General features: G+C 41.0%; 1 protein-coding gene across 7 annotated transcripts in view; it reads right to left on the bottom strand.

Annotated features, from left to right (window-relative positions):
• Positions 1 to 23531, bottom strand: part of Csnk1g1 (casein kinase 1 gamma 1) — a 121209-nt gene extending 97678 nt beyond the window's left edge. For 5 of the 7 annotated variants that reach the window (XR_016539662.1, XM_090358202.1, XM_090358204.1 and 2 more), the window contains exons 1-2: positions 6136 to 6216; positions 3680 to 3776 (exon numbers count right to left, since the gene is read on the bottom strand). The gene's annotated coding sequence lies outside the window, so the exon portion shown is untranslated. Of the gene's footprint in view, positions 1 to 3679; positions 3777 to 6135; positions 6217 to 15241; positions 15264 to 23380 lie in introns of those variants that run through there. The other 2 variants (XM_090358200.1, XM_090358201.1) reach the window with 2 other exon arrangements.
• Between the last annotated feature and the right edge of the window lie 1089 nt (positions 23532 to 24620).

Here is a 24620-nt window from a genome sequence, read left to right as displayed (position 1 = left end):
TCTATATAACATGCTGTTAAATTTGTCCTTAAATTTATAATCATACTTTTTCTTTTTTTTTTTGCCAGTCCTGGGCTTGAGTTCAGGGCCTGTGCACTGTCCTTGGACTTTCTCAAGGCTAGAGCTCTACCACTTGAGCCTCAGCACCACTTCTGGCTTTTTTTTTCTATGTATGTGGTACCGAGGAATCGAACCCAGGTCTTCATGCATGTTAGGTAAGCACTTTAACCACTAGGCCAAACTCCCGGCCCCAATATAATCATACTTTTTCATCAATTGATTCTTCATGACTATCTTGGAACAATGAATTAGGAACAAAGTTCCTAAGTCATATTCTGAATTACTTCATTAGACACATATATTTTATATCCAATATCCAATAATAATGTGAATAATTTTAATGTTTTGTTGTGGTTATGGTGATCTTTTTCCTCGTGTGCTTTGTGATATTTTTTAAACAAGAGAGCTCATGTTCTCTGAAATATTACCTTTGGTAATTAAAGGCCTCTGAAGAGACTATTTCCCTAGAAAGGAATCGATTCATTACTGTGCTTGCCTGAGCATAATACCAAATTCCAGCTTATTTGCTTAAAAAAATATTGTCAAGGCCAGAAGTTTGGCTGAGTGGTAGAGTGCTTGCCCAGCACGCACTAAGACCAGGGTTCAATTCCTTGGTACCACACTCACAGAAAAAGCTGGAAGTGGTGCTGTGGCTCAAGTGGTAGAGCACTAGTGGTAGAACAGTGCCCACGTCCTGAGTTCAAGCCCCAGAACTGGAAAAAAGAATTGTCCTAGAGATGTTTTAGTTTTAGTTTTAGTTTTTCCCAACTCACATAAATATTAGGGCCCTAAGCTTTGACAAAGGCATTTTCAGGGCAAAGTTCTTTCTCCTCAGTCACAGTTAAAGCTGAAATGGGAAAGTTCCCTTAAGTATTCTCTCTACTATGCTAATTTCTTTTCCAGGTTCTTCTTTGCAGAGGACTACAGCTTTTAAGGTACCTCTAATCTTTCATCTTTTTTTTTTTTTTTTTTTTTTTTTTGCCAGTCCTGGGCTTGAGCTCAGGGCCTGAGCACTGTCCTTTACTTTCTCAAGGCTAGAGCTCTACCACTTGAGCCTCAGCACCACTTCTGGCTTTTATCTATGTATGTGGTACCGAGGAATCGAACCCGGGTCTTCATGCATGATAGGCAAGCACTTTAACCACTAGGCCAAACTCCCGGCACCCTAATCTTTCATCTTGAGTTGTATTTTTCTAATCTGTTGCCTCCTGAGTCCTCTGTGTGTTTTTTGTGTGGGCTGAGACAGTCTAGAAGACAAGCCCAGATTGGGCTCCAAGTTACTATGTAGCCCTGGACAGCCTTAAACTAATTCACAATCTGCCTACTGGATTACTCAGGGTTAGAATTACAGGTCTGGGGCCGGGAGTTTGGCCTAGTGGTAGAGTGCTTGCCTAGAATGCATGAAGGCTGGGGTTCGATTCCTTGGTACCACATGCACAGAAAAGGCTGGAAATGACACGATGGCTCAAGTGGTAGAGCACTAGCCTTGAGAAAGTCAAAGGACAGTGCTTAGGCCCTGAGTTCAAGTCTTAGGACTAGCAAAAAAAAAAGGTGAGAAAAGAGATGGGTGGAGAGGAATGGGGAAGACTGTTAAAGGGAAGACAGAAATCAGGATATACTATATTCATAAACTTCCGAATGGTGACTCCATTACACAACTATATGTGGATAATAATTAAAAAAAAAAAGAATTACAATTCTGTACTACCATCTTGGTTCTGTGTGTACACTTCAAAAAGTGAAAATGAAGCCAAGCATAGTGGATCATACTTGTAATTAATTAGCTGCTCTAGACGTGGAGATCAGGAAAATGAAGGTATTCAAGGCTGAGGATTGGAGTTGAAAGCCAACCCAGGCACTAAAGCCCTTAAGACTCTTATCTCCAATTAACCAGAAGTGTCGCTGTGGTAGGGTGGTAGCATTGAGCTGAAGAGCTCAGGGACAGTACCCAGGATCTAACTTGTCATATTCCAAATTACACAGGATCCTAGGTACTTACACACAGTGAGACCAAAACAGGATAGTCTTAGGCAAGAATCACAAAGGTACAGCAATACCCGAGCACCTCTCCATATGTACATACTTCATATGTATATGTATATTCACACATATATGTATACTTCATAAGTATATAAAACGTATTATATATATATACATATATATATATGTAGCGAAACAAACTCTGAAGATATGGAAGCAAAGGATTTTTTTTTTTTTGGTTGGTCATGGGGCTTGAATTCAGAGCCTAGACGCTATCCCTGAGCTCTTCAGCTCAATGACACTACCACTTTGAGCCATAGCATCATTTCTCGTTTTCTGGTGGTTAATTGAGGATAAGATTCTTATAGGGCTGAGAGTATAGCCTTGTGGTAGAGTGCCCAGCATGTATGAAGCCCTGGGTTCCATTCCTCCATACCACATATATAGAAAAAGCCTGAAGTGGTGCTGAGGCTCAAGTGACAGAGTGCTAGCCTTGAGCAAAATGTGTCCAAGGACAGTGCCCCGGCCCTCAGTTCATGCCCCAGTACTGGGGAAAAAAAAAAAAGTCTCACAGACTTTCATGCATGGGCTGGCTTTGAATCATGATCCTCAGATCTCAGCCTCCTGAGTAGCTAGGATTATAGGTGTGAGCCACTAGCACCTGGCCCAAAGGACTTCTTTTTAAATTGTGCTTTCTTTTTCTAACGACTCTGTATTCTTTACCTTATATACCGTGTATTCATGTGGGAGAGTGAGGAGAAGGGCACAGAATTCAAGAATAAAGGGTGAGAAACTGTAGCAGTGGATATTGATGAAAGTGAGCTATGTAACTTGTAGGTGAAGGTGGGAGGGAGGGAATGGGAGAGAATGAGGAAACAGATGACACTGTATGCAAGGAAATATACTTATTACCTAACACATGTAAATGTTACCCCTCTATCACCTCTATAATAACAATAAGTAAATATTTTAAAACGTATCTGAATAGGAAACAGTACCTAAATTAGAAATCCAGTGAAAAGCTAAAAGACAATTATGTTTCGCCTCCATGGTGAAAAGTACCACTATTATGTGTACAAGAATTATCACACAAGCATAAGAGATGGGAACCAAGAGGGTCGTACAGTGGTAAGGCACATCCAGGGCTAGGGCTCAGTCTCTAGTATCATATTTGTTTCATTAAGAAAAAGCACTGAGCAAAAGGGGTACTTTTCTATAAAGCAAAGAAAACCTCAATAGGAAAAGAAATGGTTAGACTACCATGAAAGAAAAAAAAAATCAAACCCAAAGTCCATATTTCAGCATTTATCATTAATTAAAACCAACCATCTTCTAGCAAACTTGTTCAGAAGTCCAACTACTGAAGGGGAAACCCTATAACACCCACAAGATTCCCATGAACTTGAGCCAGATTCAATGATTAAGAGAGTGGGAAATTCACATGATTTTATACATCTGGCACTATGAATATCCATGTCTAAATCAATGCTTTACAATTTCAGAACAAGAAAAAAACTGATACTCAAACAATAACTGAGACTGGAGATATAGTTTCAGAGGTAGAGCACATGCCCACCAAGTGCAATAGTTCATCAGTACAAGATTAAAAATAATTTAAAAACAAGGAGAAAAATAAAACCTTCTTGTCCAAAGATGACTGGAGCCAAGGGCTGTCTCAAGCTTGTAATCCTAGTTACTTGGTAGGCAGAAATGGAAGATCACAGATTGAAGCCAGCCTGGGAAAGGGAGAGAGAAATTCATGAATCTATCTCTACTTATGGTTAAAAATATAAACAATGCAAGCAAATTAAAGTTTTCCTTGAAAATAAATTATTTTTTAAAAGATGCTGAAGTGGCTCAAGTGGTTGAGTGCATGCTTTGCAAGTACAATGACCCACCCAATACAAAAACAAATAAATACAACTTGATTTTACTTGCCTCTATTCTTTTCATATCATTACTAGAAAGTATCTCTTATGCATCTTCACAATACCAACTAAATTCTGTGTTACTGATTGCTAAGAAAAGAGTATTTTTCAAACTTTTTTTAAAAAAGTATCTGGGCCACGAGTTTGGCCTAGTGATAGAGTGCTTGCCTCGCATACAAAAAGACCCTTGGTACCACACACATAGAAAAAAGCTGGAAGCGGTGCTATGGCTCAAGTGGTAGAGCTCTAGCCTTGAGAAAGCCCAAGGATAGTGCTTAGGGGCTGAGTTCAAAGTCTAGGACAGGCAAAAAAAAAAAAAAAAAAAAAAGAAAGTGTCAACAACAGCCAGGCACCAGTGGCTTATGCCTAGAAGTCTAACTACTCAGGAGTCTGAGATCTGAGGATTACTGTAAGGCCTGGCACATAAAATTATGAGAGACCATCCACAGTTAGCCAACAGAAAGCCAGAACTGGGGGTGTGGTCATATAGTAGGATCCTGCTTTGAGTCAAGAAGCCAACCAGAGTCATGAGGCCCCGAGTTCAAGCCCCAATACAATCATCAAACCAAATGTATTAACATATAAAGAAATAAACTTATAAAATAGTACATATAAAACTATGTTTTTCTCTTACTCCTACAAAATTTATACACTGCTGTGGAAATTTGTATAATGAATGTTTTACCCCTGTAAGCATCTTACACTGATTCAAAGTCTTACTAATACTACCATTTAGATTAGAAATGACATTTGCACGGGAATATTAGCTAAAGATTCTACTAGCTTGAAGTACACTATGCCAAAGGTAATCCTACTTAATATTTTATCCCTTATTATGACATATTTTACAATAAATACACTGTTACTATTATATCAATAATTCTTGACAAAGTTGCATATGTTTCTAGGAGAAGTACTGTATAATTTTTCATTTTAAAACTCAAGACTTTTTTGTACAACATGTCCTTTCTTTCTTTTTTATTTTTTTGTGGGTCATGGGGCTTAAACTCAGCCTAGGCACTGTCCCTGAGCTCTTCAGTTCAAGACTACCACCCTACTCTTGAGCCAAGCCCCACTTCCCATTTTCTAGAGATTAACTGGAGATAAGAGTCTTGATCCTTCTGTGCCAGGGCTGGCTTTGAACCTTGATCATCAGATCTCTGCCTTCTCGTGAGCCACTGCACCTGACAACATGTCATTTCTTACTAGACATACCAGAGATGATTCTCAAGGCAGAGATTTGCACTCACATCTAGTCACTATAGAGTCAAAGATAAACAATCTCTCTTCTCTCCTTAGTAAATTTGGGTACATGAGTTTATAATAATGTAAGGAATTATTATAATTTTTATATTAAGGATTAGGTGGAATCGATGCTTAACTCCCTCCAAATAAGAAAATATTTGATGATGGCTGGGAGTTTGGCCTAGTGGTAGAGTGCTTGCCTAGCATGCAGAAAGACCTGGGTTTGATTCCTTGGCATCACACACATAGAAAAAAAAAAAAGCCAGAAGTGATGCTGAAGCTCAAGTGGTAGAGCTCTAGCCTTGAGAAAGTCCAAGGACAGTGCTCATGCCCTGAGCTCAAGCCCAGGACCAGCAAAAAAAGAAAATATTTGATGATGCTGAATAACCAGCTCAACACTTTAACACATTTGAGTATTAAAATAAATATGAAAAATAATCAAAACTGGATAAGAAAAATATCCCACATAGAAGGACAATAAATTAAGCACTGAACTAAGGACTAAACACTTCTGAGTTCCAAATACAGATAAGCCAACTCAAATCAACATTTCTTATCTCAACCACAAACTGGTGTGAGCTTTTAAATATGTCTTAATATGTTTGAAAAACAAGTATTAAAAAGCAGGGCACAGTGGCTCACACTTGTAATCCTAGGTACTCAGGAGGCTGAGATCAGTTCAAAGCCAGCCCAGGCACTAAAGAACCTAACGAATGTGAGATTCTTATCTCTAATTAATCTCTAGAAAACCAGAAGTGAGGCTGTGGCTTCAGAGGTAGGGCAGGAGTCTTGAGCTGAAGCGATCAGGGACAGCACTCAGGCCCAGAATTCAAGTCCCATGACTACACACACACACACACACACACACACGGTATTAAAACTTAATGTTTTTACCAAAAGAAAAAGAATTAATTGTCCTAACCTGGTCCACACACACACACACAGATAAATCCCAATGGCCCTGAAATCAGTTCTGGTGAGTGTGATAACTTAAACGGAAAGCATGGTCAGTAGCGGAGAGGCAGTATTTTAACAGCAGGGATGCAAGCTCAATCATACCTGAGTGCATAAAGAGCTTTATGCTGTCAGTACTGGCCTTAACAACAGCAAATTATATTTCTGAGAGTATACCATACAGCTTTGCCTTAAAAGATGGAAAGTTCAAGATCTAAAGAGAAACATTAACTATAAAAATCACAAATCTAAGTAGATATTCTTTATCAAATACAATTTTAGAATCAGTCACTGAAATACATTTAGAGTATTCTATTTGGAGCAACAAGGCTAGGGTGGACCTGTAAACCTGGCTAAATCCAGCAGCAGACAACCTGGGAGAAGAGTTTTTAATTTGTGTCTTGTTCATTCTTCCTTTTTGGTATTCAAGGGAAGTCTAGCACTAAAAGGAACTAAAATGACATACTTATACAACACTATGAATGTACCAAGTACCATAGAATTGTGTCCTTTGAAATTATTTTTGTTTTGCCAGTCCTGGGCCTTTAACTCAGGGCCTGAGCACTGTCCTTGGGTTTTCTCAAGGCTAGAGCTCTACCACTTGAGCCACAGCACCGCTTCTGGTTTTTGATATGTATATGATACTGAGGAATCAAACCCAAGTCTTTGTGCATGCTAAGCAATCACTCTTCTGTTAGGTCAAACTCCAGGCCCCGAAATGATTAGTCTTGTGTTATGCAAAATTTCCTTCAATAAATGAAAATAAAGATGCTGAAACAGAACACCTTATGAAACAACTATCCAAATATACAAAATACTAGTGTCTCTAAGTAAAAGGAAATAACACTGGAATATTTTACAAATTGTCTTAAGATTAAGTTGCTCCTGTTTACTATACCACATATTTCTTTAGAGGGAGAAAAGTAGTACAACAAAAAGCTTTTCAAGGGGCCGGGAGTTTGGCCTAGTGGTTAAAGTACTTGCCTAGCATGCACAAAGACCCGGGTTCGATTCCTCGGTACCACATACATAGAAAAAAGCCAGAAGTGGTGCTGAGGCTCAAGTGGTCGAGCTCTAGCCTTGAGAAAGTCCAAGGACAGTGCTCAGGCCCTGAGCTCAAGCCCAGGACTGGCAAAAAAAAAAAAAAAAAAAGCTTTTCAAGTATAATTTATATACCTTAGAACGTTTTACAAACTGGATGGGATGACTCTGAAATTAGTCAGTATGAGCAAGAAGGTCACAATTAAGAGATTCAAAGCTAGCCCAGGCAGACAAAGTCAAGAAACTGTTACCTCCAGTTAACCAACAAAAAGCCACAAGAGTAGGTAAATTGGCAAAAGACTTGCCTTGTTACCTCCTATATAAACTATTTCTCTTCTGATAGTGACATCCCATTGTTTTCTTATTATCTAGAATTACTTAATTTAGTCTTAACCTTATCCTTTGGTCTCCAAATATGACTAGGTGGTGGTTTTAAACAGGTTCCAGAAGCAAAGATATTTGAGCCCAACATCCTGGATCTGCCACATACCAACAGGGTGAGCTGCTGAAGTAACCATCCCTCCCTTGCCTCATTGTCTTATATGTAAAATTGGAATATCCAGTCATATCTCAGTGGCTTGCTGTAAGAATGAAGTGAAATAAAGTATCCAAAGCTTTTAGCATGCTGCTCGTTACATAAACACTCAACAAACAGTTCTCACTGCTGCTGGATTACATGGATTGTCTCCACCTCCTCAACTAGCCTACTGTCAGAAGAATTTTACACATCATAATCGAATGTACCTTAACATAAATACAAATACATCCTGTTACTTCCCAACTTAAATACCTCCCATAGATCCCTATTTAATACCACATCAAAACTAACTTTCAAACTGGGCACTGGTAGCTCATGCCTGTGATCCTAGCTACTCAGAAGGCTGAGATCTGAGGATCACAGTTAAAGCCAGCCCAGGAAGAAAAGACTTCTCTCCATAAATTTCAAACAACAATAAAATAAGACCGGGAGTTTGGCCTTGTGGTAGAGTGCTTGCTTAGCCAATAAAATAAGACCGGGAGTTTGGCCTTGTGATAGAGTGCTTGCTTAGCATGCCCAAAGACCAGGGTTCAATTCCTTGGCACCACACACATAGAAAAAGCCGGTGCTATGGTGCTGTGGCTCAAGTGGTACAGCTCTATTCTTTTTTTTTTTTGCCAGTCCTGGGCTTGAGCTCAGGGCCTGAGCCCTGTCCTTGGATTTTCTCAAGGCTAGAGCTCTACCACTTGAGCCTCTGCACCATTTCCGGCTTTATGTCTATGTATGTGGTACCAAGGAATCGAACCCGGGTCTTCGTGCATGCTAGGCAAGCACTTTACCCACTAGGCCAAACTCCCGGCCCACAGCTCTATTCTTGAGAAAGACCAAGGATAGTGCTCAGGCTCTGAGTTCAAGTGCCAGAACCAGTAATATCTACCACCCTCAAAAGACCTAACTTCCTCTTCCTTTTATTATCATCAGTAGACAACAGTTCTTCCAACACTTATTTCTCCCTGCTTCTTGAGTATTGCCTTTATCAAATTAGTTTTTTCAGTCTGTGCCCAAATCTCCTGCCCTACTTGCTTTTGCTACCCTAGAAACATTTTCTTGTCTACCCAAATCATAATCATCCTTTCAGTCTGTTGTTTTCAACACTAACCCACCCCTTAACAAGCATCTAGAAAGGTTTTAAAAATCTACAGAAGCTGAATTTAATGATGTACACAGAGGCAGAGGATTACAAGGCCAGCCTGAGATCCTGTCTCATAAATACATACATTGGTATGTATTCATGCATTCATTCAACTACTCCTAGAATAAGTCTTTTCAAGTGATTTTCAAGATTCTTCACTGTAATCTTCTTCCCAGGAAATTATTATTATCATTGCTGGCACTGGGGCTTAAACGGCTCTCATCTGGCTTTTCCCCTCAGGGCTGGTGCTCTACCACTTGAGTCACATCACATCTCCAGTTCCAGCTGTTTGCTGGTTAACTGGAGATAAGAGCTTAAAGGATTTGCCAGGCATGCTGGTGGCTCTTGCCTATAATCCTAGCTATTAAGGGGCTGAGATCTGATGATTACGGTTCAAAGCCAGACCCTCAGGAAAGTCAGTGAGACTCTTATCTCCAATTAATCACCCAAATGGAAGTAGTGCTGTGGCTCAAAGTGGTAGAGTACTAGCTTTAAGCTGATGAGCTCAGGGACAGCAGCAAGGCCCACAGTTCAAGCCCCACAACCAAACCAAAAAAATAAATAAAAGAAATAAATAAAAGAAAGAAAAGAGTTTCAAGGCTTTATCTGCCCAGAGTGGCTTCAAATCTCATATCTCAGTTGTTTGGCCACAAAATTATGAATAGAATCATTGGATAAACTCCTATTCAAGGAAGCCGGGCACGATGAAGCATGTCTATAATCTCAGATTAAAACAAATTGTACTTCATTACATATCAAATTGTTAATTTCTACCTTCAAGTCTTGTTTCTCCAACTTGATAAATAAAAATAAAGACTATATATTTTCAATTTCTATATCCTCATCATACTGGTATAGTGATAAATACAGCTTTTCATTTTGACTTCAAATTAGAGTTCAAAGTCTTAAAATGTTATCTAATTTCAGAAGCTATTCATGTATTTATTTATTTACAATACTGGGATTTGAACTCAGGGCTTCAGTGCTTGCTAGGCAGGTGCTTTATTGCTGAGTCACATTTCCAGTCTATTTATTTTCTGGAAGGGGGGGAGTCATTTTCCAAGATACTGTGAAGCTTTTGGCGGGGTCTTAGTCCTTGACTGTAATCTACCTTTTTTTTTTGGGGGGGGGGCCAGTCCTAGGGCATGAAATCAGGGCCTGAGCACTCACTGTCCTTGGGCTTTCCTCAAGGCTAGCCACACTTCCGGCTCTTTCCGTGTATGTGGTACTGAGGAATGGAACCTGGGTCGTACTGCATGCTTAGAAGCATTCTACCACGAGGCCAAATTCCTGGCCCTATAATCTACCTATTTAATAGCTGGGCTGACAGGCATGTACCACCATGCATAGCTTCTTCCATTGAGATAGTTTCAGCTGTCCTGGAAGTTCAATCCTTCCAACATCAACATCCCAAGAAGTTAGAATTACAAATGTAAGCCACCAGTATCCAGTACTCACAACTGTGAATACAGTTCTGCAGTAAACTCATTTCGTAATGATGAATCAGTTAATCTCATCCTTCCTCAATAAATGAATTGCAAAGAAAAATACTACTGCATCAAAATGTGGAAAATAATAAAGTGACTAATATCACTGTAAATAGCTACACAAGTTTCTTCCATTGAGAAAATGGCCTTCTCTACATCCATTAAAGACTTTTAAAACTATTAGAGGGAATCAAAGTGCACACATTTAAAGATGCTTAAATATCTGAATAGATATGATTTGTTTTCCCAACAGATGTGCATCCTTCATACCCAGAATATACCAGATGCATATTAAATTAATCTGTACTTCTGGTTTTTACATAACACACCACTCTAGTTTTATAAATATACCCCTACATAAAAGCATAATTCTGCTCTTGCTTTATGGCATAACAAATTAGCAGATTATCTCCACTGAACAAAAAAAAAGTGTCAGGATTCATTTTATTGTAGCCAAATGCATGCTCACTAAATACAGGCCATAATAACTTCAGAATTACTTTAGAGTTGACTGATTGCTACTGAGAATGCAAAGCACAATAAATGTGCTGTTTAGGGACACTTAGGTAATTCTGGTTCTAGGGAGACAGAGAAGGAACATGGCCAGCCTAGTCTACAAAGTAAGACTCTGTCCTACTCTGGTGGAAGGAGGAATAAAAAAGAAAAGCTTGCTAGTAACTAAAAATCCAAGCCAGGCACCAGCGGCTCATGTCTATAATCCTATTCAGGAGGCTTAAACATGAGGATCACTGTTAGAAACCAGCCTAGGCAGGAACGTCTGTGAGACTCTTGTCCCCAATTAATCAATAATAATAATAATAATAATAATAATAATAATAATAATAAAAAAACAAAAGTGGCCGGGAACCAGTGCCTTATGCCTGTGATCCTAGCTACTCAGGAGGCTGAGATCTGAGGATCGAAGTTCAAAGCCAGCTTGGGCATGAAAGTATGTGAGACTCTTACCTCCAATTAACCACCAGAGGGGCCGAGAGTTTAGTCTAGTGGTAGAATGCTTGACTAGCATGCACAAAAACCTAGGTTCAATTCCTCAGTACTACACACATAGAAAAAAAGCCAGAAATGGTGCTGAGGCTCAAGTGGTAGAGCTCTAGCCTTGAGAAAGCCCAAGAACAGTGCTCAGTCCCTGAGTTCAAGGCCCAGGACTGGTGAAAAAAAAAAAAAAAAACAACACACAATTAAGCACCAGAAAACTAGAAGTGGCCCTGTGACTCAAGTAATAGAGCACTAGCCTTGAGGTGAAGATCTCAGGGACAGTGACCAGGCACAAATTTCAAGCTCCACGACCAACATAAACAAAAACAGAAGTGGTGCTGTTGCTCAAGTGGCAGAGCACTATAAAGATACAAGCTCAGGGGCCGGGAGTTTGGCCTAGTGATAGAGTGCTTGCCTAGCATGCACGAAGACCCGGGTTCAATTCCTTAGTACCACATACATAGAAAAAAGCCAGAAGTGGTGCTGAGGCTCAAGTGGTAGAGTTCTAACCTTGAGAAAGTCCAAGGACAGTGCTCAGGCCCTGAGCTCAAGCCCATGACTGACAAAAAAAAAAAAAATTAAATTAAAAAAATAAATAAATGAAAGGGTATCAATGTATGTATGTATGTGAATTAATGCACCTTCTATCTGGCAAATATCATGTAACCCTTTTACTAATTACAATAAAAATAAATAAATAAATAAATAAATAAAGACACAAGCTCAGGGACAGTGCCCAGGCCCCGAGTTCAAGTGATCCACAAAAAAAGAAAAACAAAATAAAATCTAGCTGGAGTATAGATCAAGTGGTAGAGCATCTGCATTGCAAGTGCAAGGCTCTCAATTCATACTCCAGTACTAGACAAAAATAAGGCATTTAGGGGCCAGGAGTTTGGCCTAATAGTAGAGTGCTTGCCTAGCATGCATAAAGACCTGGGTTCTACTTCTTGATAACACATACATAGAAAAGTTGGAAGTGGTGCTGTGGCCTGAAGAAAGCCCAAGGACAGTGCTCAGGCCCTGAGTTCAAGCTCCAGGACTGGCAAAATAATTAATTAATTAATTAATTAAAGGCATTTGCTGCACACTGGTAGATCATGCCTGAATCCTAACTACTCGAGAGGCTGAGATCTGAGTTCAAAACCAGCATGTACTGAAAAGTGCTTCAATTTTACATCCAATTAACCAAAGCGGGAGGTGGGGTGGGGGGAGGCTAAACCAGAGATATGTATCAAAGGGTACAGAGCCAGCCCTGAGCATGAAAGCCTGATGAGAGATCAGTACATGTGCATGCATAAATGTGCACACATATATACACAGATACATATACAAAATGTTCACTAGCACTTGAAAGAAATACACTAACTCAGCCAGGCTTGGCGGCTCACGTCTGCAATCCTAGCTTCTCAGGAGGCTGAGATCTGAGAATTTCAGTTCAAAGCCAGCCCTGGCACTAAAGTCCATGAGACTCTTATTTCCAATTAACCACCAGAAAGCCAGAAGTGGTGCTGTAGTTCCAGGGTAGGGCAGTAGCCTTGAGCTGAAGAGCTCAAGGACAGCAAGTGGCGCTGTAGCTCCAGGGTAGGGCATTGGCCTTGAGCTGAAGAGCTCAGGGACAGTGCCCAGGCACAGAGTTCAAGCCCCAGGACAGGGGAAAAAAAAAAACAAAAAAAAAAGAAAAAAATACACTAACTCACAAACTCATTCAACTTTGTTAATTTACTAGTTTAACTTGAATTCAATTCTTAGAACTATTTCCTGAAACACTTATTATAAAATTGCAATTTCTTCATTAATTAAATGAAAAATATATCAGAAAAATATCAGATAAAGGACTGTATTGGGAGTTATGAACCTGGATTCCAGTCTGCCTTATTAACTAGCTATACAATCTTAAGTCACTTAGTCTCCCTGTATTTAAATAGTTATAGCTACACAATGAAAGGGTCTAATCAGACCATCTCCATTTCTTGCTCTTAGCTTTATGATTTCATTATATATGAAATTTAAGAAACACAAGTATTAACAAGGTAGATACCACTGAAGGCAAAATGAACTGCATATTGATTGATTTAGAAAGTACTTCTCTGAAAAATCTAAGTGTTTTCACATACAGGTAGTTCTTTCAGCATATTATTCTTACTATGTGAAAAAGAAAACAGAACTCACCCAGTGACATATTACTAAACTATTCTTACATCATATTCTAAATAGCCAGAATATTTAGATGTTATGATGTCAATTAAGATATTCTGAAAAAAGAAAAGTGTCTTAGCAAGACAGTTGCACAGCCAACTACAAGAGGATTTCAGTTAACAATGTGATTCTAGCTAACACTATGTGAGGGGGGAAAAAAAAAGTCTCAGGATAGCAGTTGATTACTTTTAGAATTGAGACTCTGCCTGAGTTAGATTTGGAAATAACCAGACAACTAGGGCAGTATGTTGATATCTCTTCCTACTCAGTCTTTAGCAGCTCAATCTTTTGGACAGTCTTCAACAAGTATAATAGGAAGAAGCAAACACAGTAGAAGGCAGCCAGGAAATCTGTATAATCTATATAGCTAAAACTCTGCACAATAATAAAAACCAAGAGGCAAAGGCCCTTTCAGTCATTCAAAGATCCTGAATTTAGGTCTCCCATCAAATCCCTTACCATTCAGGACTGCTGCCTTACACCTGTAATCCCAGCTACTCAGGAGGCTGAGATCGGAGGATCAAGATTCAAATCCAGCCGGGGCAGAAAAGTTCTCCTGAAAGTCTTCTTGTCAATTAACTACTACGACTACCACCACCACAAAAATTGTTTTACCACTTGTAACTGTTTTAGTATCACATTTGGCTCATAATTCCTAATGTATTAGAGTACATACTAAGCAAATAATTAAGTACTTGTCAATTAACATCCACTGACTTAATGTAATTTTTTTTGGGGGGGGGTCGGTTTTTGAACTCTGGGCCTGGGCGCTGTCTCTAAGCTCTTCAGTTCAAGGCTAGTGCTCTACTACTTGAGCCAGAGCACCACTTCTGGTTTTCTGGAGATAAGATTCTCATGGACATTCCTGCCCAGGCTGGCTTTGAACCTTGATCCTCAGATTTTAAGACTCCTGAGTAGCTAGGATTACAGGCATGAGCCACCAGGGCCTGGCTTACATACATGCAATTCTTAGAATGGTATTCTGTAAGACATCGTAAATGGTGGATACGTATTACTATGCATTTGTCAAAGCCCACTAAACCATACACTATTTAATAAATTATGTACCATTGTTAACAATGCACCAATTTTAAACTGTAACAAATGTACAACAGTAATGTAAGATGTTAATAGGCTTAACTATTAGTAAGAGAACATATGGAACTCTATGTACTATTTGCTTAACTATTCTGTAAAGCTAAACTTATTCTAAATAAAATCTTAAAGTGACTATACACCAGGCACAAGGCCCTGCTGAGCCAAAAATCAAAGAAGGGAAAAAAATTCCTCCATAGGGCATATACAACTTCAAAGAACAGATACTGCCAGTGTAGAGAACAGATATTCCAGTACAGTGAAAACAAAATTTTAATCCCCTTGCCACTTCCCTTTTGCTCATTTGCATGTACATCAGAGAGTGACCTTTAAAAAAATGGATAAGAAGCTAATTGATTACAATAAATCACAAAAATAGAGGAAAAGATCACATCATCTCTTACTGCCAACAGACTAGATTTTGAAACTTATAAATAGTGATATAAATGTATACTATCTTCATTTAGAGACTCCAGGCCTTTTTCTAGGCTAAGAAGTACAATGCATAAGCAACACAAGTCACTACTGTTTCCTGGGAATTTTACGTGGCATTTTAACGGAGAAATGAAACTGTAACACTCTGACTTACCCACACATCCAGAGAGGTATAACACCAAATCCTCTTTGGTGACAAAAGCAATGACTATTTATCCACCTAACTTCTCTTGGCCATACCTCCATTGTGACAGACAATTAAAAAACAATTCTCGCGGGCGTGGTGGCTCATGGCTGTAATCCTAGCTACTCTGGAGGCTGAGATCTGAGGATCATGGTTCAAAGCCAGCCGGGGCACTAAAGTCCAATAGACTCTTATCTCCAATTAACCACTAGAAAACAGGAAATGGGGCTATGGCTGTAGGGGTGGGGCCATAGCCTTGAGCTAAGAGCTCAGGACAGCACTCAGGCCCAGAGATCAAGCCCCAGGACCTACCAAAAAAAAAAATCTCATCCTTAGCAACTCAGCTCTCACCAAAACCACACTGCCTACTTGAAGCTTCTGGGGTGAGGTACAAACTATAATAATATAGGCATAGTCCATCTATCTTCCAACTTCATCATAAGATTCCTGCTACAGACAACGTGTAACTCTCTTCTATCCAAATAGCTCATTTCTAGGGCACAGTAGTGCTACTTTACTGTTTTTCAAAGACTGGGTCTTCCTGATCCATGATAAGTGACAACTAATATAACATCAAGTTATGGTATTTTCCTGTTCAGTGAACCCAACAGCCTACACTCCACACCTCTCCCCCCTCCCCCCTCACCAATCCTGGAGCTTGAACTCAGGGCCAGAGCCTGGCACTATCCTTGAGTTTTCTTAAGGCCAGCAATCTACCACCTGAGCCACAGCACCACTTCCAATATTTTTCTGTGTATGTGGTCCCGAGGAATTAAATGCAGCATTTCATATATGCTAGGTAAGCTTCTACCACTAAGCCACATTCCCAGCTCTTAATTGTCTTTTCTTTTTTTTTTTTTTTTTTTTTGCCAGTCGTGGGGTTTGAACTTAGGACCTGAGCACTGTCCTTGGTCTTTTCTCAAGGCTAGCAATCTATCACTTGAGCCATAGCATCACTTCCGGCTTTTTCTGTGTATGTCGCACCAAGGAATTGAACCCAGGTCTTTGTGCATGCTAGACAAGCACTCTACCACTAGGCCAAACTCCAAGCCCCTTTAATTTTCTTATTAGTTACAAGACTGGTACTCAAACTTATTACCGGCTTCCTACATTCACTGGCTAGTGCTTTACCAACTGAGCCACACTTTCAAGTGTTTTCCCAGTTCTTTTTTTTTTTGCCAGTCCTGGGCCTTAAACTCAGGGCCAGGGCACTGTCCTTGGGATTTCTCAAGGCTAGAGCTCTACCACTTGAGCCACAGCACCATTTCTGGCTTTTTTTTTTTTTTCCCTATGTATGTGGTACAGAGGAATTGAACCCAGATCTTCGTGTATGCTAGGCAAGCACTCTACCACTAGGCTAAACTCCCGGTCCCATATTTTCCCATTTCCAAGACTCAAATTTCTTTAGCATAACTCCCTCCCCACCAAAAAAGATCCTAAGTGAAAAGTGTTAAGTATGTGCGCACGCATTTAGGTAAAAAGAAAACAAAAATCCAGGTAATGAAAACCTACTATGGAAAGAATGGATTCAGATAGAATTATCACTAAGTAAGAAATGTTAGCATAAAAGTTTCTTGTGGTTTTTATCAAGGAAATGAAAATTCATTAAATATTACTATGCCCGCTTTTAAAAGCAACTTTTACCAGCAAGTGTACTATGGCCAGGCACTAGTAGTTCATATCTGTAATCCTAATTACTCAGGAGGCTGAGATTTTAGCATTGAGATTCAAAGTCCATGAGACTTTTCCAAATAACCACAAGGGGGTCAAAAAAAAAGGTGAAGTGGAGGTATGGCTCAACTGGCACAGAGCCAGCCTTAAGCAAACATGCTAAGGAGGAAAAGCACCCAGGCGGAGTTCAAGTGCCAGTATGAGCAAAAAAGAGAGAGAAAAAAAGAGAAGAGGACAGACAAAAATAGCTTATTAAACCAGGCACTGGCGGCTCAGGCCTGTGACCCAGCTACTTAGGCTGGGATCTGAAGACTGTGGTTTGAACCAGCCCTGGCAGGAAAGTCTGTGAGCTTCAAATCTCCAATTCATCACAGGAGAAAAAAAAACAATGGAAGTGGAGCTGTGGCTCAAAGTAGTAGAGCATTAGTCTATTAGTCTTGAACAAAAGCTCAGGGACAATGTCCAAGCCCTGAGGTGAAATACTAGAACTAGCACCAAAAAAAAAATTATTAAGTTTATTAAGTAAATGAATGATGACAAAGACTCAAACTGTAAAGCTGGATGCAGGTGGCTCAAACAGGTAATCTTAGCTACTCAGGAGAATGATATCTAGAAGGCTGGGTTTAAGGCTAGCCCAAGCAAAAAAAGTCCTCTCAAATCTTTATCTCCAAATTAACAAGAAAAGGAGCAGGGAATGTAGCTCAGTGGTAGACTGCTTACCTAGCATGCATGAAGCCCTGGGTTTGGTTCCTCAGTACCATATACACAGAAAAGGCCAGAAGTAGCACTGTGGCTAAAGCAATAGAGTGGTGGCCTTGAGCAAAACAAGCTAAGGGACACTGCCCAGGGCTCCAGAGTTCAAGCCCAAGGACTGTTAATAATAATAATAATAATAATAGTAGTAGTAGTAGTAGTAATAATATAAAGTTTTTTAGTTATAGAACTGACATTATGTAATCTCAACTTACTGGGGTTTTGTTTTTTTTTTTTTTAAATTATCTGATCAGCTGAAAGTCACAAAACATGGAAAAGGTTGGGAAAGAAGGAATCTGAAACAGATGGCATCTATTTTTTCCCCTTGGGTCCATCTTGAACACAAGCCCAATGACATTCAATTCCAACTTAGCTTTCTAAATAAGCTTTCTAAAATGGTTGATTCTGGGGGCTAGGAGCATAGCCTGGTGGTTGTGTTCCCCGAACATGCACAAAGCCCTAAGTTCGATTCCTGGGTACCACATTTTCAGGAAAACTCAGAAGTGGTGCTGTGGCTCAGGTGGCAGAGCATTAGCCTTGAGCAAAAGTGTCCAAGGACAGTGCCCACCGGCCCTGAGTTCAAGCCCTAGGTCTGGCAAAAAGAAAAAGGGGAAAAAAAAAGTAATTCTGCCGGGAGTTTGGCCTAGTGGTAGAGTGCTTGCCTAGCATGCACGAAGACCCGGGTTCGATTCCTTGGTACCACATACTTAGAAAAAGCCAGAAGTGGTGCTGAGGCTCAAGTGGTAGAGCTCTAGCCTTGAGAAAAATCCAAGGACAGTGCTCAGGCCCTGAGCTTAAGCCCAGGACTGGCAAAAAAAAAAAAAGTAATTCTGAAGTAAATATGCACCCCCCCCCACTTCTTTCAGGTTTTTGTTAGGCCCAAATGGATAGAGATGAGTTAAATGTTAAAAAGAAAAAGCTCTCATTCTGCAAATTCAAGTTCTTTTAGGAAAATCTACTTATTTAGAACTACCAAAGCTATTATACTCAAAATTGGTAAGAGTAAAATACAGTTATAATGTCATCCTTTTTTCCTCAATATAAGGATTATTTAGCTTCATTAGAAACTCAACCATTATCTCCATAAAATAAATAATTCTTTAAAATGGAAACAAGTTCTGAAAAAATACTCATCTGTGTGAGTAAAAGGAAAGCAGTGCCTGAACATTTTTTTTACACACTTCCACAGTAACTCTCTTAAATTCCTAACCTGGCAGCACCCACAAAAAAATTGCTGCATGTGCTCATTATGACTATAATACATACACTGTATGTATTACATATGAGTGTGTACATATACGTAAACATGTATGTGTATGTCTTCCCAGTCTTATCTAACACTTTTTGAAATCATCAAAGACACAGACACTGAAGGAAGGTTTAGTCATTTTTAGATTTCCTGACAAGCAAATTCCACAACAGACAACTGCAAGAATGGTCACATACTCTGAATGAAAGAGGTCATGGAGAAAAGCACCTCCTCCAACAGTCTCTATCCATTATATACGATTTGCATAGAACTGTAGCTCTAATCCCACAAAATGAAAGGATTTTTTTTTTTTTTTTGCCAGTCCTGTGGCTTGAACTGAGGCACTGTCCTTGGGCTTTTTCCTCAAGGCTAGCACTCTGCCACATGAGCCACAGCACCACTTCCAGCTTTTCTATGCATGTGGTACAGAGAAATGAACCTGGGTCTTTGTGCAAGCTAGGCAAGCACTCTATCACTAGACCAAACTCCCTGCCTAACGAAAGGATTTTTAATATTTTATAAGAAAACGGGAGGGGAGAGTCTGGGAGTTTGGCATAGTGGTAGAGTGCTTGCCTAGCATGTACAAAGCTCTGGGTTGGATCCCTTAGTACCACATACACAGAAAAAGCCAGAAGTGGTGCTGTGGCTCAAGTGGTGAAGCGCTAGCCTTGAGAAATCTCAGGGACAGCACTCAGACCCTGAGTTCAAGTCTCAAGGACTGACAAAAAAACGAAGGAAGGAAGGGAGCGAGCGAGCGAGGGAGGGAGGCGCAGTGGCTCATGCCTGTAATTCTGGCTACTCAGGAGGCTGAGATCTGAGGATTGCAGTTCAAAGCCATCCTGGGCATTAAAGAACATGAGATTCTTATTAATCACTAGAAAACAGGAAGTGGGGCTATGGCTCCAGGTGCAGGATGGAAGCCTTGAGCTGAAGAGCTCAGGAACAATGCCCAGGCCCAGAGGTGGAATGGTAGCCTTGCACTGAAGAGCTCAGGGACAGTGCCCAGGCCCAGAGTTCAAGCCCCACCACCAACCAAAAAAAAAAAAAAAAAAAAATTAGAGAGAAAGGAGAGCTGTTGAAAGTCTTAAAGATATTATGACCTCAACTTTTAAGATTCTAAAGATCTTGAAAAACAATGACCCAAGAAAACACAACAAAAAGTATATGTAAAAGTATACATATTTTAAGACTGTACCCCCTTAGAAATCACTTATAGAGTTGAATGACCTTAACAAAAATATATAACTTTAACAAAACATAATTTCAACTGTTTAAAAGAGATATGAGGGGAAAAATACATACTATGAAAATTCACTCAAATTTGCCCCAAATTTACCAATGTCTCTGAAAAGTTACACTGAGCTGGAAATGGAAACTTTGTGTGGACATTTTACACACATACACACACACACAGAGCAAATTAAACAAAGCAATTTTTTCAAGGATTTATTTTAGTGTAACAGGGTTAAATGGACACATTTTCTAGTCCCTCAGCAGAAAATAGCTTAAAAGTTCTTATGAAACATAGTACATTTAATTTTTTAAATTATAATTAGAAGTTAAATTTAAAATAAACAAACATACACACTTGTTAGCTGAAGGTTGGGAACAGTAATCCCTGGTACTAGAGAGACTGAGACAGGAAGATCTAGGTTGCAAACCAACTTACGCAAAAATTATGGAAACCCTATCTCAAAAACAAACCAAGTGTGTGGTTTATGCCTGTAATCCCAACTACCTGAGAGCCAAAGGTAAAAAATATCACCATCTAGGGCAGGGCAAAAGTAAACTGAAAGTAGACAGACCAGGGGTGTGGCTCGAGCAGTAGGCACACCAGGACACGATTTCAATGGCCACAAATCCCCCAGTACATTGGATAAAAAAGTTGAAAATCTGGGCTGGGAGTTTGGCCTAGTGGTAGAGTACTTGCCTACCATGCACAAAGACCTGGATTTGATTGCTCGGTTCCCTATACATAGAAAAAAGCAGGAAATGGTAGAGCTCTAGCCTTGAGAAAGTCCAAGGACAGTGTTCAGGCCCTGAGCTCAAGCCCAGGACTGGCAAAAAAAAAAATTGAAAATCTGACATATATTTGGTTACATATAATTATTATTTTAAATCAAAGAAACAAGTAAAAGACTTCATCTTTCTTGTTCTTATCTCTATATTCTAATGATGACTAATTTAAAGGCAGAAAATCTATTCCATTTTCATTAGTTTTACAGATTATAAGACTTAAGTTTTGCTGCCACGTTAGTCTAAATCTCATTAAGGTGAGTCATATTACTGATAAATGATTTCAACTTTAAATTTACCAGTATTTTCTATTTTATCCATCAATGTTAATTCTATTTAAAGAGATATGGTTAACAATTAAGACTTACATACATTACTTTAAAATGTTTTTTCTATCAATTCATATTGCATACACCAATATGGTATATTTGAGAGAAACCTATTAAAATATACTCTGGTCGCTTTTTTTTTTTTTTTTGCTAGTCCTGTTACCTGAACTCAGGGCCTGGGCACTGTTCTTGGACTTTCTCAAGGCTAGACCTCTACCACTTGAGCTACAGCACCACTTCTGACTTTTTTCTATGTATGTGGTACACAGGAATGGAACCCAGGTCTTCGTGCATACTAGGCAAGCACTCTACCACTCAGCCAAACTCCCAGCCCTGATTAGTTATTATTATTTTTAATATATCCTCCTTTACTGAGTTATTGATCATTGAATTTCACACTGCTTATAATCGGTTTCTAGGTGCCAGGGTTGTAGGTCAATAGCTAAACAGGTGTGTAACATGCCAGAAGCCCTGGATGTGGGCCCAGAACCACAAAAGAAATTCAAATAAAATTTGTAAAAGGCATTCAAAGTTCCATTGTATATACAAATACTTTGAATTATTATCATCCTGTTTCCTTCCTGTTTCAAACTTCATTCCAGTAAGTTGGACTACCCTTACTCTGTATTCACCTTCCAGTTCCAAGGTGCTTCTGTTTAAAATGGGCTGTTATTCAATTACATTATCCCACTTAACGACACTGGCAGGAATTTAACTCATTCTAGTCATGAAATTGAACTCTAATTTGATTTTCCCAAGGTCAAAAACTAGCTCAGTGGCACAATCTGGGTTCAATCCTAGATTTATCCACTTCAAAGCCATTACTTCCACTTGACTTAATTATCTCCTTAAAAGATTAAGAGACAGTTCAACAGCAGAGAATCCTGTCTCTCCAAATGTCTCAAGTATCTATTCTAAGACATGTATCACGACAGAGGCTTCAATTCAGTCACTGACTGGAACATAAATGAACAACTTTCTGCTCCATTTAAAACGGCATCAGGTTTACTGACAGGTAAGAAAGAGTTCAGAAAAAGGCTTGCCCCAACATGTCTTCTAGAGACCTCGTTTTTTTTTTTTCTTTTTCTTTAAAGTACGGCACAAAGACTACACAAGACTACATCTCAAGTGCTTTTTCAGCATGGCACTTTTTCTAAGAAAATTCCCATCGGGATCTCGATGTGGGGTCTGGGGAAGACATGGTTGACTGGGAAGATTCCGACCACACTTTCCAAATAATCTGAAGTCTCCTTTCCGTGTGTCTAAGAAAGAAGGAAGCCAGTTTCACTGCTCACTTTTACGCTGTGATGTCTGCCCACGGTGTGTGTGTGTGTGTGTGTGTGTGTGGTGGTGGGGTGGGGTGTGGGGGGGGGAAGAACTGCTCGTTAAAAGGGCGGCGAGGCTAGGGAGCAGGAAAGGAAGAAGGAGGGGGGAAGCGCACGGAAGTTGGGTGGAGGGGAGGTCTCATTTTACCCACTCCTCTAACCTAAGCTCTGCCAAGGGCGGCTCCGCGGGTGCCCAGCCGACGTCCCCCTCGAAGCCAGGTTCTGTCCCAGCTGGGTGGGTAAGGAACGCTTGTCAATGGGAAGCCGGCGATGGCTCTGGCCGCCTACCCACCCCCTCCCCCCTGCACAACGAGTCCATGCCCTCATTCTGGCCCTGAACGATGCCCCCCCCCTCTCGTTTTCCGAAAAGCCCCTCCGACCCCCAACCTCCGACCCCCTCCCCACACACACACCGCCCTCGTTCGCTCTCCAGGTGAGAAAACTCCCGGTTCGCACTTGGCCCAAGTCTTCTGCCTCTTGTCCCCTCAGCCTTGTCTCTAACCGGTCACCCTAAAAACTCTCCGACCCCAGTGGCCACCTCCCCACCCCACCCCCGCCACCCCTCCCCGGCCTCTCCATTTCCACCTCCAGAGCTCTCCCTCCCCGCCCTCCCCGCGGACACACGCGCCGGCCTGCGCCCCACCCGGGGTCCCGGCGTCCCCCCCCACCACACACACCCCAACCAGACCCTTCACACACACACACGCACACATTTCTCTCAGACTCCCGACCTCGCGGACCCCGTCGAAGATTAAGAGCGAAGTACCTGGACCGGCCGTGCTCCCGGAGCTCCAGCGGGGCAGGCGCGATGGACTCCCGGGGTGCCCAGAGCTTCTCTGCCTACCCGTAGTGGTGTCTTTCTGGTTCCTCAGAGCTAGAGGGAGGAGAGGAGGAGATGGAGGGGGGGGGGGAAGGGGAGGGGGGAAAGGCGAGGAGCCTAGGGGGCGGCCGGAGCCGAACCGGAACTACTAGTGTTGGCCCCGCCCACTCTTCAGAGGCCGCGGAGCACTCAGGCGCTTCTGATAGGACAAACCGAAAGCAGGACGCCTCCGCCCCCCCCCCGCGAGAAATTGACGTTATCACTTCCGGGTTATCCTCGTAGGAGCCCCTCCTTAGCAACAGCGTGGGGTTGCTAAGCGGAAGTGCCTTCAAAGGCTCCGTCTGCTGGGTTTCTGCTGGGACTCTCCGGAGATACCCGGGGAGTGTCCTCGCCTAACTCCGGTAACGCCGTCTTCTCTTACCTTCTGTTCGCGGTCAGAACCCGAGTGAACGCTTCGCTGACGGGGACCTGGAGGTATTTCCTCACCTTGCCCTCACCAACCAAGTTCACACACCTGCTCCCTCCTGCATCTGTTAGGCCGCCCCAGTGGCTCCCCCTGAGGCGCTCCCGGTCCTCAGCGCTGGGAAGCATCTCCCTCTGGTGGATTTTCCATTGTGCTTCAACAAGATTTTCTTTTCTTTTCTTTTTTTGTACCTGTCCTAGAGCTTGAATTCAGGGCCTGGGCACTTATCCTTGAGCTTCCCTCCCTCACCCCCACCCCCCACCCCCCTATGGAGCTCTCTGCCACTTAAGCCACCAGCTCTAGTTCAGGCTTTTGTGGTGGTCAATTGGAATACATCGCCTGGGCTTTTTCCTCTCGGGCTGACGACTTCCAACAATCCTCATATCTCAGCCTTCTGGGTAGCTAGAATTAGACATGAGCCACAGTGGCCGGCTTCCAACAAGAACTTAAAGAAGAAAACAACAACAACAACAACAAAAATCCTTCACTGTTGTGAAAGCTTTTTCATGCACTTCATCTGTGACAGAAGGGTGAGAAAAGTTTTGTCTTCATCTCTTGCGAAAATCGTATTTGTGGATGGCCTGGAAATAACCGTGCTAAATGGGAGACCAAAAAGACTAGATCTAAATGGACTACAATTATTTTAATCCTTGAAATAGGAAGAAAAAAAAAAAGACTCAGGAAGCCATAACCAAGATTTCAAAAGGAGGAAAATATCTAATT

This window comes from Megascapheus bottae, chromosome 25, assembly GCF_031878675.1.
Source record: "Megascapheus bottae isolate mThoBot1 chromosome 25, mThoBot2.hap1, whole genome shotgun sequence".
NCBI classification, from domain to species: domain Eukaryota; kingdom Metazoa; phylum Chordata; class Mammalia; order Rodentia; family Geomyidae; genus Megascapheus; species Megascapheus bottae.
This window is presented reverse-complemented; position numbering and strand designations above follow the sequence as displayed.